This window comes from Chiloscyllium plagiosum, unplaced genomic scaffold (assembly GCF_037043375.1).
Source record: "Chiloscyllium plagiosum isolate Xiang-an unplaced genomic scaffold, Cpla_swu_hap1 HiC_scaffold_23, whole genome shotgun sequence".
Lineage (NCBI taxonomy): Eukaryota > Metazoa > Chordata > Chondrichthyes > Orectolobiformes > Hemiscylliidae > Chiloscyllium > Chiloscyllium plagiosum.
Window position 1 is genome coordinate 1,849,414 of NW_028270161.1, and position 15,340 is coordinate 1,864,753.

The 15,340-nt window shown below is 42.1% G+C and overlaps 1 protein-coding gene across 3 annotated transcripts in view; it reads right to left on the minus strand.

Annotated features, from left to right (window-relative positions):
* The window catches only part of sema3ab (sema domain, immunoglobulin domain (Ig), short basic domain, secreted, (semaphorin) 3Ab), a 411,101-nt gene extending 396,583 nt beyond the window's left edge, over positions 1-14,518 (minus strand). For 2 of the 3 annotated variants that reach the window (XM_043714218.2, XM_043714215.2), the window contains exon 1: positions 14,125-14,518. The gene's annotated coding sequence lies outside the window, so the exon portion shown is untranslated. Of the gene's footprint in view, positions 1-202; positions 308-14,124 lie in introns of all 3 variants that reach the window. The other variant, XM_087999317.1, reaches the window with a different exon arrangement.
* Between the last annotated feature and the right edge of the window lie 822 nt (positions 14,519-15,340).

Here is a 15,340-nt window from a genome sequence, read left to right on the forward strand (position 1 = left end):
TGAGTGGCTTCCTGTCTAGGGAAGGCAGTTGTGTGAACAATCTCAAGTTTTCTGGAAATTGCCAAGAGATACTTTGGGACAGATCCAGGGACTTGGAATTAGGAAGTGGGAGACTGTAGGAAGCCACCTCTCCCCCTACCATTCTTGCTTCTAAGCTCTTTCACCCCTTGCCAATGACTATGTCTTTACCCTGGCCACTTACACTCAAAGGGCACTAGGAATCTCATCGTGATCTCTGGTGTCCAAGCTGGGCAGTCGTGTTGACCGTGGTCTCCCCTGGTGACAAGTCCTGGAGAGCTGCAGGTGTCTGGGGAAATGGAGAGGAGGGTGAGATTTCTGCCTACTGTGAGCTCAATCAGCCAAGAGGCCTAATGCTTCCCAGTTGGAATAAAGGAACATCAGACAGCATTTGTTCTCCAAGCAGTGGGTGAGACCCACTTGTCACATTACAGCCCAACCGCTAACTCTGTTTCTAAATCAGATCTTGTCCCATCTGTTGTTTTTTCAGCATTTTCTGTTCTCTTTTCAGCATTTTCTGTTCTCATATTAGATTTTCAGCACCCAAAGTACTTTGCTTTAATATTATAAGACATCTGTCAAAGTGAAAATTAATTAGACTGCATTTTATCTTGTTTTGGCTCAGTGTGAGTTGCATCAATTATTGTGGATGGATTCTCACTGTGAGGCCTGTCAGAATTTCTTGCTGTCTCCTCCCAAACTCCACCACAGTAATACCCACTCTGCAATTCTCACTCTATCTTACCATGCTCGATTCCTGAATTAACTTGCCACTCACTGGAATATCCACCAAAGGAGCAGCATCACCAGAGTCAACCCCATCCTTAAAAGGCAGCTGTGACCAGGAGAGGGCTGTCGTCACAAGATGCATATAGGGGTGACATAGTGGCTCAGTGGTTAGCACTGCTGCCTCAAAGCACCAGGGACCCAGGTTAGATTCTAGCCTCGGGTGACTGTCTTTGTGGAGTTTGCACATTCTCCCTGTGTCTGTGTGAGTTTCCTCCGGGTGCTCCAGTTTCCTCCCACAGTCCAACGATGTGCAGGTCAGGTGAATTGGCCATGCTAAATTGGCCACAGTGTTAGGTGCATCATTCAGAGGGAATGGGTCTGGGTGGTTTACTCTCCGAAGAGTCGGTGTGGACTCATTGGGCCAAAGGGCCTGTTTCCAACTGCAGGGAATCTAATCTAATCATATCATGTGAAAATGCCAGAGAAAGGGAGGTTTCTCCAACAGCAACCTGGAGGTCCTACCTGAGGGAGTGGTGCAGATGATGCAGATAATCTTTCGTCAGGACTGGTAGAGACAATCATGCCACAAGACTTGCTCCAAAGTTGCTATCCAAGTCAGTGCCATCTCAGTAGTCCAGAGAAATGGCCTTCATCCTATAATGTAAAGGTGCTGATATTGGACTGGGGTGAACAAAGTGAGAAGTCACATGGCACCAAGTTATAGTCCAAAAGATTTATTTGAAATCAAAGTTTCGGAGCACTGAAGTGCTTCACTTGATGAAGGAGCAGTGCTCCAAAAGCTTGTAATTTCAAAGTGGGTCTCACCCACTGCTTGGAGAACAAATGCTGCCTGATGTTCCTTTATTCCAACTGGGAAGCCTTAGACCTCCTGGCTGATTGAGCTCACACTAGGCAGAAATCTCAAGCTTGTTGGACTATAACCTGGTGTCATGTGCCTTCTGACATTGTCATGCCGTAAGGAGAGTTGATGTAGCAAACTGCTGGACAACAAGATGTCCAGGCCCTTGACTGGCTGACTAGCAAAGCAAGCTGCCTAGTTATGTGACTGCCCTAATGGCATGGCAAGAGATGGATGATGTGAGCATGCAGTTTCTCATTGCTCACTTAATGTTAAAAGAGCCCTGAGATACAGCCTGGTCCTGTCCCTGAGCTGGGTACCTGTCCCTATGCACGAAGTGTCTTTGCTGCTGCTTTTTATGCAAGATGGCTGATTCAAGATGGCGCCGGATATGGTTGACTCCTTGGGAGCTCCCGCATGCAGATCTAAGTTTCCTATTTCCTACAATTGTTCTACACTCTTTAAACTTAATAGCATACTTTTAAAGATGACTAATATCTGTTTATCAAAGCTCACAGGTTTGAAGCTACCCTACTGTTGTTAGAAGACTGAATGGACTCACAAACTCTTAACATTCGCCTGTACCTGTGTTTATGTTTTTGCTGCTGTGTACCTATTATTTACAATCTATGCTACTTAACTCTGTGGTCTGCCTGTATTGCTCACAAGACAAAGCTTTTCACTGTGCCTCGGTACACATGACAATACATTCAATTCAATTCAATGCTAACTGCTAGTGTGCCCAGTAATGCAAGAATTGTCCTGTCTTGGTAGCTCAGTACCTTTGGTAAGATAGGAAGCTGAATATTAATGAAGCCGGTTGTGGCGTTCATTAGGCATTTAATTAGTGATATTCCCCTTAATTGACAGCTTACTGCTGCCCTGTGAGAAAATTGTATTGCAGCTCAGTAAAAGCATAAAAGATTCAGCGAAATGTTCCTGACATTGAGATAGCCCTTCACTGGGCTCCTCGTCTGATTCTGCTGCAAATCTCACCATTGGCCACGTCACTCAGACCCCAGTAAGATTCCAGTACCATTTTACCAAAACCAAAACAAATAATATCATAAATGTTATAGCTTAGCAATAACAGTTGTTTTAAACATATGTCTTCTTTGCACATTTATATTAAGCTAGTTAAATGAATAATTTAATGGAAGTCTTTATTCATTAAAATAAACAACTACATGTCAACCTTTAAGCAGCAAAATAAATTCATGCTGATGTATTAAACATTTCTGAATCAGGTTGACACAGTTGGATTTTTGTCTTTCTTTTAAAATACTAACTTGCAGCCACAAATTCACAGCTTATAGAATTTCACTTACTAAAGAGTTCCCTTATTCACATACCTTCAGACGACCTATATGTCATCAGACACAGTTGCTAACATAAGTCTATATCAGCTCAAGACAATCCACCTCAAATAACCCATCACATCACCCTTTCATTTGCCTTTTGAAGTTAAACTATCGAGGTAAAGGCAGGTCCAACCCTGGATGTGTCTGGGCTTGTAATTCTGCACTGAAAATACCTCCCTCAGAAATAAAGAGTGAAGTTACTTCAAACCCAGATTAAGAATAATTTACTGTCAAACAAAATGCATTCAAAAATTAAAATGTATGAAAATCAAGAATATAAAGTTTCTTGATGATACCACAATAAATCTTTCCTCGAACAGATGTTAATGATGTATGATTAGACACATCTAAGGACAGACAGGCTGGATTGAAAATCAATGTTAATTAACAACATTAGTAAATCTCACAGTTTCCTCACTATCACTCAAACAATCCCTGCTTTAAAAGACTGTGCTTCATCAGAATAAAAGGGTTCAAGTGCCCAAAGAACGATTTTCTTTTCAAGAGTGGTGGCTACTGTCACGTAGATAAATGCAACAGCGAGCCCCATGAACAAGATCATACAATAATGATGAAATAAATAAATGATCATTGCTTTTTGTAATGCTGCTGGAGGGGAGCATAGTGGAGTAGATATCCCTGTGGTCAAATATGGACTGACCAGGTTAATAACAGGATAATAATCTAACAGCAAACAGTAGCACAGTCACCTTCACCGGCTAACAGACTCCTTATTTCACAGAAATTCATTGCTTGTTCTGATATATTCAATTCCCTTAATGATCATTCAAACCCGCAAGAATATTGCCAGTACTTTCACAAAATAGCCTTTTTTTTAAAATGAGATGTCAGCCAGAATTAAAAGAAGAGAAGATTTTAATAATTCACAGACACAAATGTCTGCTAAGTGTTCAGAACCATATGTCACCCTTTGATGGTGAAATCCAACTTGTAAGATTACACCTCCGGAGTAAGTGTTTCTGTCTTCTTCACTACCTTCTGTGTAATTCTCCACACTTATGTCTGTAATTGTGTAACACAACTTCCAACTGCACGTTGTGCTTCATCAAAAATGCTTCTGTTTATGAGCAGCCTGAAACATTAGAACAGGAGAAATTCTACATGAATGACAGGTGTATTCCATTTTGTTATATGTAAAGCTTTATTTTCTTAATTTATATTTCTTTCACTCATTCATAGGATTGGTTTATTACCCATCTCTAGTTGTTCTGGAGAAGGTGGTGGTGGTGAACTCCCTTTGAACCAGTGCTATCCATGTGCTGTGGGTAGACCACACATTGCCGTAAGGGAGGGAATTCCAGGATTTTGACCTACAACCCTGAAAAAATGGTGATATATTTCCAAGTCAGAATAGCCAGTAACCTGGAGAAGAACTTGCAGGTGCAATTGGAGATGGTATACTGCTGTTTCACCTTGGAGATGGTATACTGCTGTTTCACCTTGGAGATGGTATACTGCTGTTTCACCTTGGAGATGGTATACTGCTGTTACTGAGCCTTAGTTGTGGATGGACTGAATGCTAAAGATGATGGATAGAATGTCAGTAAAGAAGGCTGATTTCGATGGATAATATTAAATGTCTCGAATGGTGTAGGAACTGCACACATCCAGGCAAGTAGGGAGTACTCCATGGCGCTCTTGACTTGTGCCTTTAGATGGTAGAAAGGCATTGGTAAGATAGAAGGCAAGTTATTCACTGCATAGTTTCTCGCTCTTGATCTCCTCTTGTTGTCAGTATTTATATGGTGAGTCCAGTTCAGTTTCCTGTCAATGGTAATCCTCAGGATGTTGACAATTGGGGATTCAGTGATGGTAACATTGAATGACTTTTCTGTTTTTCTGTATGGTAAGAATGTTACTTGTCACTTACTAGCCCAAGTGTGGCTGTTGTCTTGGGGACACAGACTGCTTCAGTACCTTAGGGGGCATGAATGTACAATATTCAGAACCAGTCTATTGGTGAACATTCCCACTTCTGACTTCATGACGTCATTGATGAAGCAGAACATGTTTGAGCTGAGGACATTACTCTGAGGATTTCCTCCAGTGAGATTCAGATGGAAAGACAACAAGAACTTAACTCCTTGTTGGGCTTCTGCCAGAGGTTTTGATGGGGAGCAAACAATCAGAATTTCCAGCAGGGGAACAGAGCAGCTCCTGGTGATCTAGACAATGGAAGGAGACCAGCTCCAGTATGATAGCAATGTAAGAACGAGGAGTCTGAGAGACTTGTATTCAACAAGATTGGTTGGAATAGGTGATGTGTCCTGTTCAGAAACCCATTATTTTCAAAGAAAAGAAAATGATCTTCAGTTGTAAATTAGACCAAAAGTTTGGGTGTTGCAAAATTTAGGAAACAAGTTTGCCAGGCCAGAAACAGAGTATAGATTGGTTGGAGATGGAAATTGTGAGATACGGCTGTTCCTTCGGCATGTCAAAGAACATGGGAGAAGTCTGGTCTACTCCAATGAGGGGTTCTACAATGCTATCAAGATATGAACCAAGAGGTGATTGTAAATATTAACTTAAGATATACAGTGAGATATTGTGTTTTGACCAGGACTGGATGGAGTTCTGTGGAGTGGAGTGCCACAAGGATCGGTGCTGGGTCCTCTACTTTTTGTCATTTACATAAATGATTTGGATGCGAGCATAAGAGGTTACCTCAGATTACAACAGGATCTGGGCCAGATGGGCCAATGGGCTGAGAAGTGGCAGATGGAGTTTAATTCAGATAAATGCGAGGTGCTGCATTTTGGGAAAGCAAATCTTAGCAGGACTTATACACTTAATGGTAAGGTCCTGGGGAGTGTTGCTGAACAAAGAGACCTTGGAGTGCAGGTTCATAGCTCCTTGAAAGTGGAGTTGCAGGTAGATAGATAGTGAAGAAGGTGTTTAGTATGCTTTCCTTTATTGGTCAGAGTATTGAGTACAGGAGTTGGGAGGTCATGTTGCGGCTGTACAGGACATTGGTTAGGCCACTGTTGGAATATTGCGTGCAATTCTGGTCTCCTTCCTATTGGAAAGATGTTGTGAAACTTGAAAGGGTTCAGAAAAGATTTACAAGGATGTTGCCAGGGTTGGAGGATCTGTGCTACAGGGAGAGACTGAACAGGCTGGGGTTGTTTTCCCTGCAGCATCAGAGGCTGAGGGGTGACCTTATAGAGGTTTACAAAATTATGAGGGGCATGGATAGGATAAATAGACAAAGTCTTTTCCCTGGTGTTGGGAAGTCCAGAACTAGAGGGCATAGGTTTAGGGTGAGAGGGGAAAGATATAAAAGAGACCTAAGGGGCAACCTTTTCACGCAGAGGGTAGTACGTGAATGGAATGAGCTGTCAGAGGATGTGGTGGAGGTTGGTACAATTGCAACATTTAACAGGTATTTGGATGGATATATGAATAGGAAGGGTTTGGAGGGCTGTGGGCCGGGTGCTGGCAGGTGGGATGAGATTGGGTTGGGATATCTGGTCGGCATGGACAGGTTGGACCGAAGGGTCGGTTTCCATGCTGTACATCTCTATGACACTATGACTCTATGACCGCAATTATAATTTTAACTCCACTTTGAGATTGCTCCCACTCAACCTTAACAAAATTATGTGTAATTCAATAAAGTGAGGGTGAATTATAAGAAGCAATTCTTCTTGCTGGTCACATGCCCCAGTCATACTTTCATAAATCTGAGGGTGGAGAGGATCCCTGAAGGATAAAAGGTATTTTCCCTACAAAATGATTCACCTCCAACAACCAAGACCACCTTCCTGTGTGCCATGCATGAGTATAACCAGCAGAGAGTTTGCCCTCTAATACCCATTAATTCCGGTTTTGCCAAGGCTCCATGATGCCACACTCTGTTGAATGCAGCCTTGGTGTCAAGGCTGTTACTCTCCCCTCTTCTCTGGAATTCAGCTCTTTTATCCATGTTTGACCCAAGGCTGTAATGAGGTCAGGAGCTGAGTGGCCCTGGCAGAACCCAAACTGGGTGTCACTGAGCAGGTTATTGCTGAGCAGGTGCTGCTTGATAGCTCTGTTAATGACACCTTCCATCATTTTACTGATGATTGACAGTAGGTTGATGGGACAGTAATTGGCTGGGTTTGATTTGTCCTGCTTTTTAGGTACAGGACATAGCAATGTGGAAAATTGTCCAGCTGAGTAGATGTGAGTTGTAACTATACTGAAACAGCTTGGCTAGGGGAGGCAGCAATTTCTGGAGCACAAGTCTTCAGTATTATTGCCAGAATGTTGATCAGGGTTCAAAACCTTTGCAGGATCCAGTTCCTCCAACCATCTCCTGATATCAAACGGAGTGAATCGAATTGGCTGAAGACTGGTATCTGAAATGCTGGGGACCTCCACGGGAGGTTGAGATGGATCATTCTATGACCACTTCCTGCTGAAGATTGCTGCGAATTCTTCAGCCATATCTTTTGCATTGAAGATGAGAATGTTGTGGAGCTGTCTCCAATGAACTGTTTAATTGTCCACCACCATTGATGACTGGATGTGGCAGAACTGCAGAAATTAGATCAGATCCATTTGGTTATGGGATCACTTAATTCAGTCTATCACTTGCTGCATCTGCTGCTTGGCTTGCAAGTAGTCCTGTTTGGTAGCTTCACCAGGTTGGCACCTCATTACTGGATATGCCTGTTGCTGCACCTGGTTGCGCTCCTGAACTGTCCATTGCACCGGGGTTGATATTCCACCTGAGGGCATATGCAAACCATTAGGTTACAGATTGTTTTGAATGCTGCTGCTAACCAAGTTCATGCAAGCCCAGTTTGGAGCTGTTACTTTTGTTTGTTCTGTCCTGTTTTCTATGAAGGTCAGGTCACACAATCTAGTGGAGGGTATTCTCAAGCAGGCAATAAGCAGTTGGTATTCAGTGCAGCCGAGAGAGAATGACACGGGAGTAGCACATCACTGCGGAGAGTCAGAAAGACCTTTTGGTCACATGTTGTTGTGTAAATCTGGGTTTACCTTTTGAATCAATTGTAAGGGCCAATAAGGTCATTGAGTCATAGAGGAGAAGAGCATGTGTAAAGCAGTAATGGTATTACCTGACTTTCACAGACAGGAGTACTGTTTGTCAGTTACACCCTGGGGCAGGTACATTCTGGGGGGGGGTGTTCATGAATGTGCCATGCTGTAATGTGGGGATTTGGTCAGTTGTGGTGACTATGATTACTGAATTAATCCTTCTGAAGAAGGGTCACTGGACCCAAAATGTTAACTCCGCTTTCTCTCCACAAATGCTGCCAGATCTTTTCCCAGCAATTTCTGATTTTGTTTCTAATTTCTGACAGGTGTAGTTCGTTTGATTTTTTTTTAAACTTAATGAGGAAATGGCTTCCTGAAGAGGTCAGAGGGGAAAAAAGGAAATGGATTGTTGGACAAGTCTTGATTTTGAACTTCCTGTGATCCTGAGCATCCAGTTCCTCTCAGGTCCGGCTCTCACGTGTCTGTCAGGATTGACTCCCCTCAACATCCCTATCAGCCCCTTCTCTATCTCTCCTTCAGAAGAATACAAGTTTTACCCTGGCTCTTCCTCCACTTAGGCAGCCCTTTCTGAATGCAAGATTGGAGAGAATGTAGCTCAACCACCAACATGAATCCTATGGATGTGTGTGCTGGAGAACTCCTCTTGATCTGTCTGAGCAGGGAAGCTGGAGGATACTCAATGGTGAGCCTAGGTGTGCTGCAGCCCGTATTTTACAGGCAGTCAGCATCACCCTTGAAGCGCTCACCGGTCTGAGTGGACTTTCTGTAATGGGCAGCCTCTGTTCCCCAGCAGCATCTAGGCAGACATATTGGGTCCTGAAACCAGGACTCGCACCAATGGGTGCTTCATGAGTCTTTTGGCAGCTCCCTGGGTCCCCGCAGTAAACCAGACACAAAATAATTCAAGGTAATGCTGATGTTCATGGCCATCAGGATTAGGTGACCATCCCCGTGCAGTTTGAAGTAATCTCCTGGGTCTGTGCCTCACAGACAGTCCTGATGAAGAGCTTATGTTTGAAACGTTGACTCTCCCGCTCCTCTGATGCTGCCTGACCATCTGTGCTTTTCCAGCATCACACATTTTGACACTGAGAGGAGGGTCACAGTTGATCTGTGAAGCTGGTGTCTCCTGAGACATGACGGTTACACATGGTCCATCTTTAATATGCAGGCCAGTACAGAAGATCTCCCCGTGGGTCTCGGTGGGTGCTGTAATCTGCCCCCCTACCAGCATGACACCATCATTACATCACATGTTACAGTCAGAGTGGGAATTGTACCTCTCTGTAAGGTATATCCCATCCTCCAGAGCTGCTGACCTTTCTGATTGGCTGAAAGTCACCAGCAGTGCTAGCAGCGCCTGAGCTGAGTAGTGGCCACTGCCAGAACTGCAGCCAGTTCCAGGATGAAGAGCCCAATGGAATTCCAGGCCCAGGTAAATTGGGGGCATTGAGTGGGGAGGGACTTTCCACCTTTGGCAGGTGCAAAGGGAGATGGTGTGGGTTTTAAAGTCTATGCAGACAATAAGGAGAGAGTACTACCTTCTAGGAGTGGGGCATTGTGCATGAGGCAGCCTCCAATGATGGTACCCATTTACCTCTTGCACTTTTAAGAATTTGCAAATAATAGGCAGCTCACTCTGACCATAATAACACGGTGTGGGCAAGACAATATGAGGGGGGGGTCACCTCTGTTTTTAATTGACTTTCAATGATTTCTCTATATACAGTAGGTGGTTTGCCAATCTCAGTCCCGACACACCCACCTGCATTCTGGGGGTGAGTTGAGGTTGGTTAGGAAGGTGGTGAGCGTAAACACTGCCCCATGTCAGTTGTGCCCATTCCCACCAAATCCACACCTGGCATTGGGAGGGGGTGGGGAGCGGGGGTGCATGAAATATCCAGCACAAAGTCACAAAAGTATGCACCAAAAATATATCAGTGGAAAATACACAGTGTGCATACAGTTATGTTTGGACCCCTCCCAGAGCCAAGCTGTCACTGAAGCTGCCTGTGAGGAAGCTGTTCCTATTCACCAGTTTTTAGAGAGGCTGATTTTCCCTTTAAAGGAATTCCGACAATGTAACATTATAAACCATCAGGAATACATCAACACTGGTTAATTTCTGTAGGGAACATGTGTTGCATCTGACCCTGCGGACACAGTCTGGTCACTATTCCTAATCCACTGACACACCAATCACGTGTGAGGCTAGATATTATGTAGTACCAGCTGACGTTTTGTAAACTTTTTTTTGTTTCAGTGATCCTCCATATCTGTACCACATTTGGCTCAACATTGCTAAAATATTTATGTTAATATTCATGGCAAAGAATTGGAAAAGTTACGCTAAGACAGCTAACAACACATGAAAAGAAATCAGTGAAAAAGTATGTCATGAATTTCAAATTGTATGAAATCAGTCTCATACAAATTGAGCCAGAACCACACCAACATTCTTAACTTGCCTCATTTGCAGAATAATTTAAATATTGTCCTTAAATTGCATCATTGTGCTGCCAACAAGCTGATGTGAACTTTCTCTCAGAGGACATAATAATCTTGCACTGAAATTTCAGAGCTGAGAATTTGAGTCAAGCACGTTAGCGTTCTTTGTGATAGTGTGGCATGGTATACGTTCAGGCTTCAGGCTTTGTATTTCATGCTGAAACATTCCATTGGCACACAAAGCATTGAACAATAAATGTTTCACTTCTGTAAATATTATTTAATGTCACTAATATATATGCAATAAATGGATCACAGTCTCAGCTATTTTATTATCTTTCATATCTTGATTACCCACAGAAACATTAGCAATTTGCATAATATAATCTTCAGAAGAATGAAATGGTTGAAGGTAGTTTTAATTGCTAAGTTTTTATTAGCCAGTACTAACATTGTATGTGTTGATTCTGAAAGATAATGTTTCACTTTGATATAAATATGTCTTTGGAACCTTTACTAGAATACGGCTTTTGATGCATTCGCTATTTCAGTGCACATGTTGAGGAAACAAAAGCATTTTTACAGCCAAACCTTCCTTTCTTCAACCCCTGATGTTAAAATGGTCTGCAGTATTCCTGAGGGGGTCGATGTGACTGCCCACATCTGCCTCCACTCTGGTGGAAATGTTCATTTGCACTGGAATTTTTATGGAGCATTGTGTGTATTTTTATCTGGTGCAAACTTTACTTTCTTGAAGCAAATGTACTGCTATTTAAATATTGATCAGAACAGTGTTGCTTTTTACCATGGCTGGGGAATAAGGGGAAGGGAGGGAGCTGAAAAATGTGTTGCTGGAAAAGCGCAGCAGGTCAGGCAGCATCAAAGGAGCAGGAGAATCGACGTTTCGGGCATAAGCCCTTCTTCAGGAGGGAGGGAGCTCCTTGATTCCCAACTATAAAAGGTGAAGTCACCATTGTCCTACCAGACCATGGGGCTGCTCTCTCGTTAGAGAGAGGTGATTGGTGAGGATTTAATCTGAAGATCAACTCATCCATACTTGGGGTTTCAAAAACAATGGAACCAAAATGGTGATTTCTCTACCTTATGATTCCATATGTTAGTAAGTGGTTGCTTTACGGTGGGAATGATAGTGACAGTGAACATTAACAGGTCAATGATCACAGAGGACACCACATGGTTGTTCTTCCAATCCTACATTGCAACTGTAATGTGACATTTGGTTATTGTTTTTTCAAACTCTTGGACATTGTGTTCGACAGGCTTTCAAACTTGTGATTGTGATGGAGAACACAGACCTGTGAACCATCATTAATCTTGGTTCACTTATTAACGCATTATATTTATTACAGTTTCCTCTTCTCTATTCATTTGGCATTCTTAATTGATCCAATTAGACTCTCTTAGAGTCTGTAGCTTATCACAAATACATGAGATTATGGTATATTTTACTTTTGAATTGTCACAAAACAGTCAAAAGACATTGCTCCCATATATTACAAGGTGCATAGAGAATGAGAGCGATTTACAGGAACATAGAAACATCCCAAGTAGGAACAGAACTACGCCATTGAGCCACTTGAACCTGCTGCCCCATTCTGAAGGTTATGATTGATCTGATTGCGAACTCAAATCCATTTTCCTGCCTTGTCAAAGAACAAATACATCCAACTCAACCTTGAATATACTGTGGGCCAAGTGCTGGAAACTGGGATTAGAGTTGTTAGATGCTTATTGTTGTCTGGCACATAGTCGACCACTATGACTCTGCCTCCACTGCTCATTAAGAAGAAAATTCCAAAGACTATTCGCACATGGAAAGGGAAAAAAAAATCCACCTTACCTCCCCCTTTGTTCATTCTGTGCACTTTATCAGGTGCTTTGTTAAGCATTTAACTTCAAATGCTAACCTGCTCTGAATGCATTGTTGGTTCTCAGTTGAATGACACAGTATCTGAAATACTGTATTTGGGAATAATACAGGTTTGTGGTTAATTCACACTTCCCCTACCCCCATCCCGTATGTAACCACCCTGCTGCGGCTGGCTCATTGCCAACGTTGATGAACTGCATTATAAGAATTTAATTAATCACCGACTTTACTGTTGTAACCTTTTCACTTTGGTTTGCACAATAACTGAAGCTCCAAGGAATACATAGGTTCACAGGATAAAAATACCTGCTTAAAAATCTACAGGCTAAAATTGGAAGAGATAAGTTGTCCAGTTTATTAGCTTATTTCAAAGTGCTGCAATTGCATTTCTTCTCTTTTCCCAATAGAATGCCATTGAAGAATTGGGCAAGAATCAGTCCTCAGATCAATATCTTCTATTTTCAATGTGTTCTGGTAACCTGACACTTCCTTAATTAAATTCTCAAAGTTGCCTTTTCTCTCTCCAGCAGCCTGTCTTGCTCAAAACATACGCCCGTCTTTCCCAATTAAATCATTGATTCAACACTAACCTGGTTACAGTTCTTTGATATCTCTTTGGAACTCTTCCAAGTATACTGGTTGCAACATCCTTAGTTCAAACGACACTAGAAGCACTTTGGAGAAGCTCCACCAGATATGGTTGACACAGGTATATTGAAAAAAATATAAACACCACAAAAAAAGTCCCTAATAATTTCTGTAAACCCTACATTCCCATCACTGTTGAATCATTAATAACTCAATTTAGGCAGTGTATTTTATAATGTTCCCTGATTAGTATTGTATCCTGAAATAGGGTTAGGGTTAGTACTTTATTTCATTTCAAATGTGTTGACATTACATTTGGGAATAATTCTAGCATATTTCAGTCATAGAGCCATAGTCATAGAGATGTACAGCACAAAGAATCTATACTTTACTCAAACATATTCTTCAGTGACGATTTAACCAGAAGCATTCCTGGAAGCATTGAAATTCTATTACTCCAAATTGATTGTGGGAAGCAGAGTACAACTGTACACCTCACTGATTTTCACCATGGTTTATAATAATATGATTACTGTCCAAATGCTTTATGTTCCTACTATATATTACAATCTACCCTAACTTAGGCAACAATGGGAGTCTTTTTGAAATATGAATTGGTAACACTGAATATTGGAAAGTAAATCAGGACCATGTTCAAAAGCACACTGCGTTTCTCCAAATAGTGTCTCGAGGAAGATTAATATCATTCCATTCACCTGGTGGACATTCCAGTGTAGCATTCAAAGCATAACTGCAGTGTCTGTAATACCAAGTCGAATATGTGAAAAAATTCCTCTGACATTGTAAGTATTCCACTCTCAGAAGAACACTTAAATTCTTTCTGCTGATTGCACAGGCAATTCATATTTTCATTTGCTTTCTCATCTGTTTAATAAAATGAAGAGTCTAAATTTTGTAATGTACTCTCTGTGTTTAATACAAAGGGAAAGCAGATGACTTATCCTTTGGAATACAGGCACAACTCATTTTAGGCATCTATCCTGCAGTGCAAGCATTTAGTGGACATGGACAGTAATCTCTCCTTTTTTTAAAATGATTATTATAGATTACAATGAGATAAACTGCAGAGACAGAGGTACATAAGATAGTCACTTATGCAGTATAATTCTCAGGCAAATGATTTTCATGGTGCAAGCAGTTACAATTAATTCCATATTACTTAAAAAGATATTTCTACTCACAGAGCCTGCTTCAAGTCTGTCAGTCTGTTCTCCTGTGACTGCAGTGTATTTTAATCGGAGTACAGTACCTCCACTGAGTTCCAAGTGGCTCACAGATAGATGGGTCTGATATTGCTGAGACACCCCAGCCGCTTGGCTGACTCCTGAATGCAGTTTGTATTGTTAGTTTGACGAGCCATCACTCAAAGTGCTGCGCTCCAGCCCAAGTACAGCACGAGTTAGTTTGCCCAGCCTTGGGGCTGTACCATTTCACCTACACCTGGGTGAATCTATCACGCTGTCCTCCTGTTAGAGACTTTCTGCCCTGCGACCCAATGAGCTGGCCGCTGTCACACTTGGTTCCTATTAAAAAGCCTCATGGTGGATTGAATGAGTAATTGTGTGCGAAGGTAGTCTGGCTGGCAGATGTGAATAAGCTTCAGTGGAGCGGAGCATGCAGTGCAGATGGGCTGTGCAGACTACAAACAATGCTTAGCAAAGGCGTGATTAAACCAACAGCCCCAACCTCCTTCTGTGGGGAAAAGGGGGATCAGCCAATGAAACACAGAGAGTACACTGGGGAAGACATGGGGCTGCAACAATGCAGGCAAAATTAAGGAAGTTAACTCCAAATGGGAAACAGAGAGTGAGGAAGGAAGCTGCAGGCAACAGAACAGAAATTCTTAATTTAAATGCTCATTATTCTGGTAAATCGCTCCCAACAAGGTGAGACGATTAATTTCCTGTATGTGTCATCCACAGAAAATAAAACAACCCCTTTCATCAGTTTCTGACTAAAACATTTACAAATTGGTGTAAAGGTAGTTTCCTATCCTTTCTCTCAACCACTTCTGGTAACTTTTATGCAACAATGCGTCAGACAGTAAAAGGCCTGGTGGGGGTGGGGGTTATTGTTAGAAAGCGCTGGTTCAATTACTAATGACAGGAATTGATTAGAATTGAACAAACTCCTGATGAGCTCACAGGTACTTTATAATGGTGCCAGTGCTGAAATCATTCCCCAACTCATACTTAGGGCAGTTTGACCTTTTTTTAAAAATCAAAAATGACAGCAGAATCGCTGACACATGATGTGCATACCCCAGCCCAGAGTATAATTTATACCACACAGGGTGATATGCTTTCCCTCTGTTACATTATTCTCTTTTTAGAGAGATGGCATTGTAATTGAGAGCAGGCAATGTGGTGGGAAAAAAAAAAACTCCTTTACAGGAGC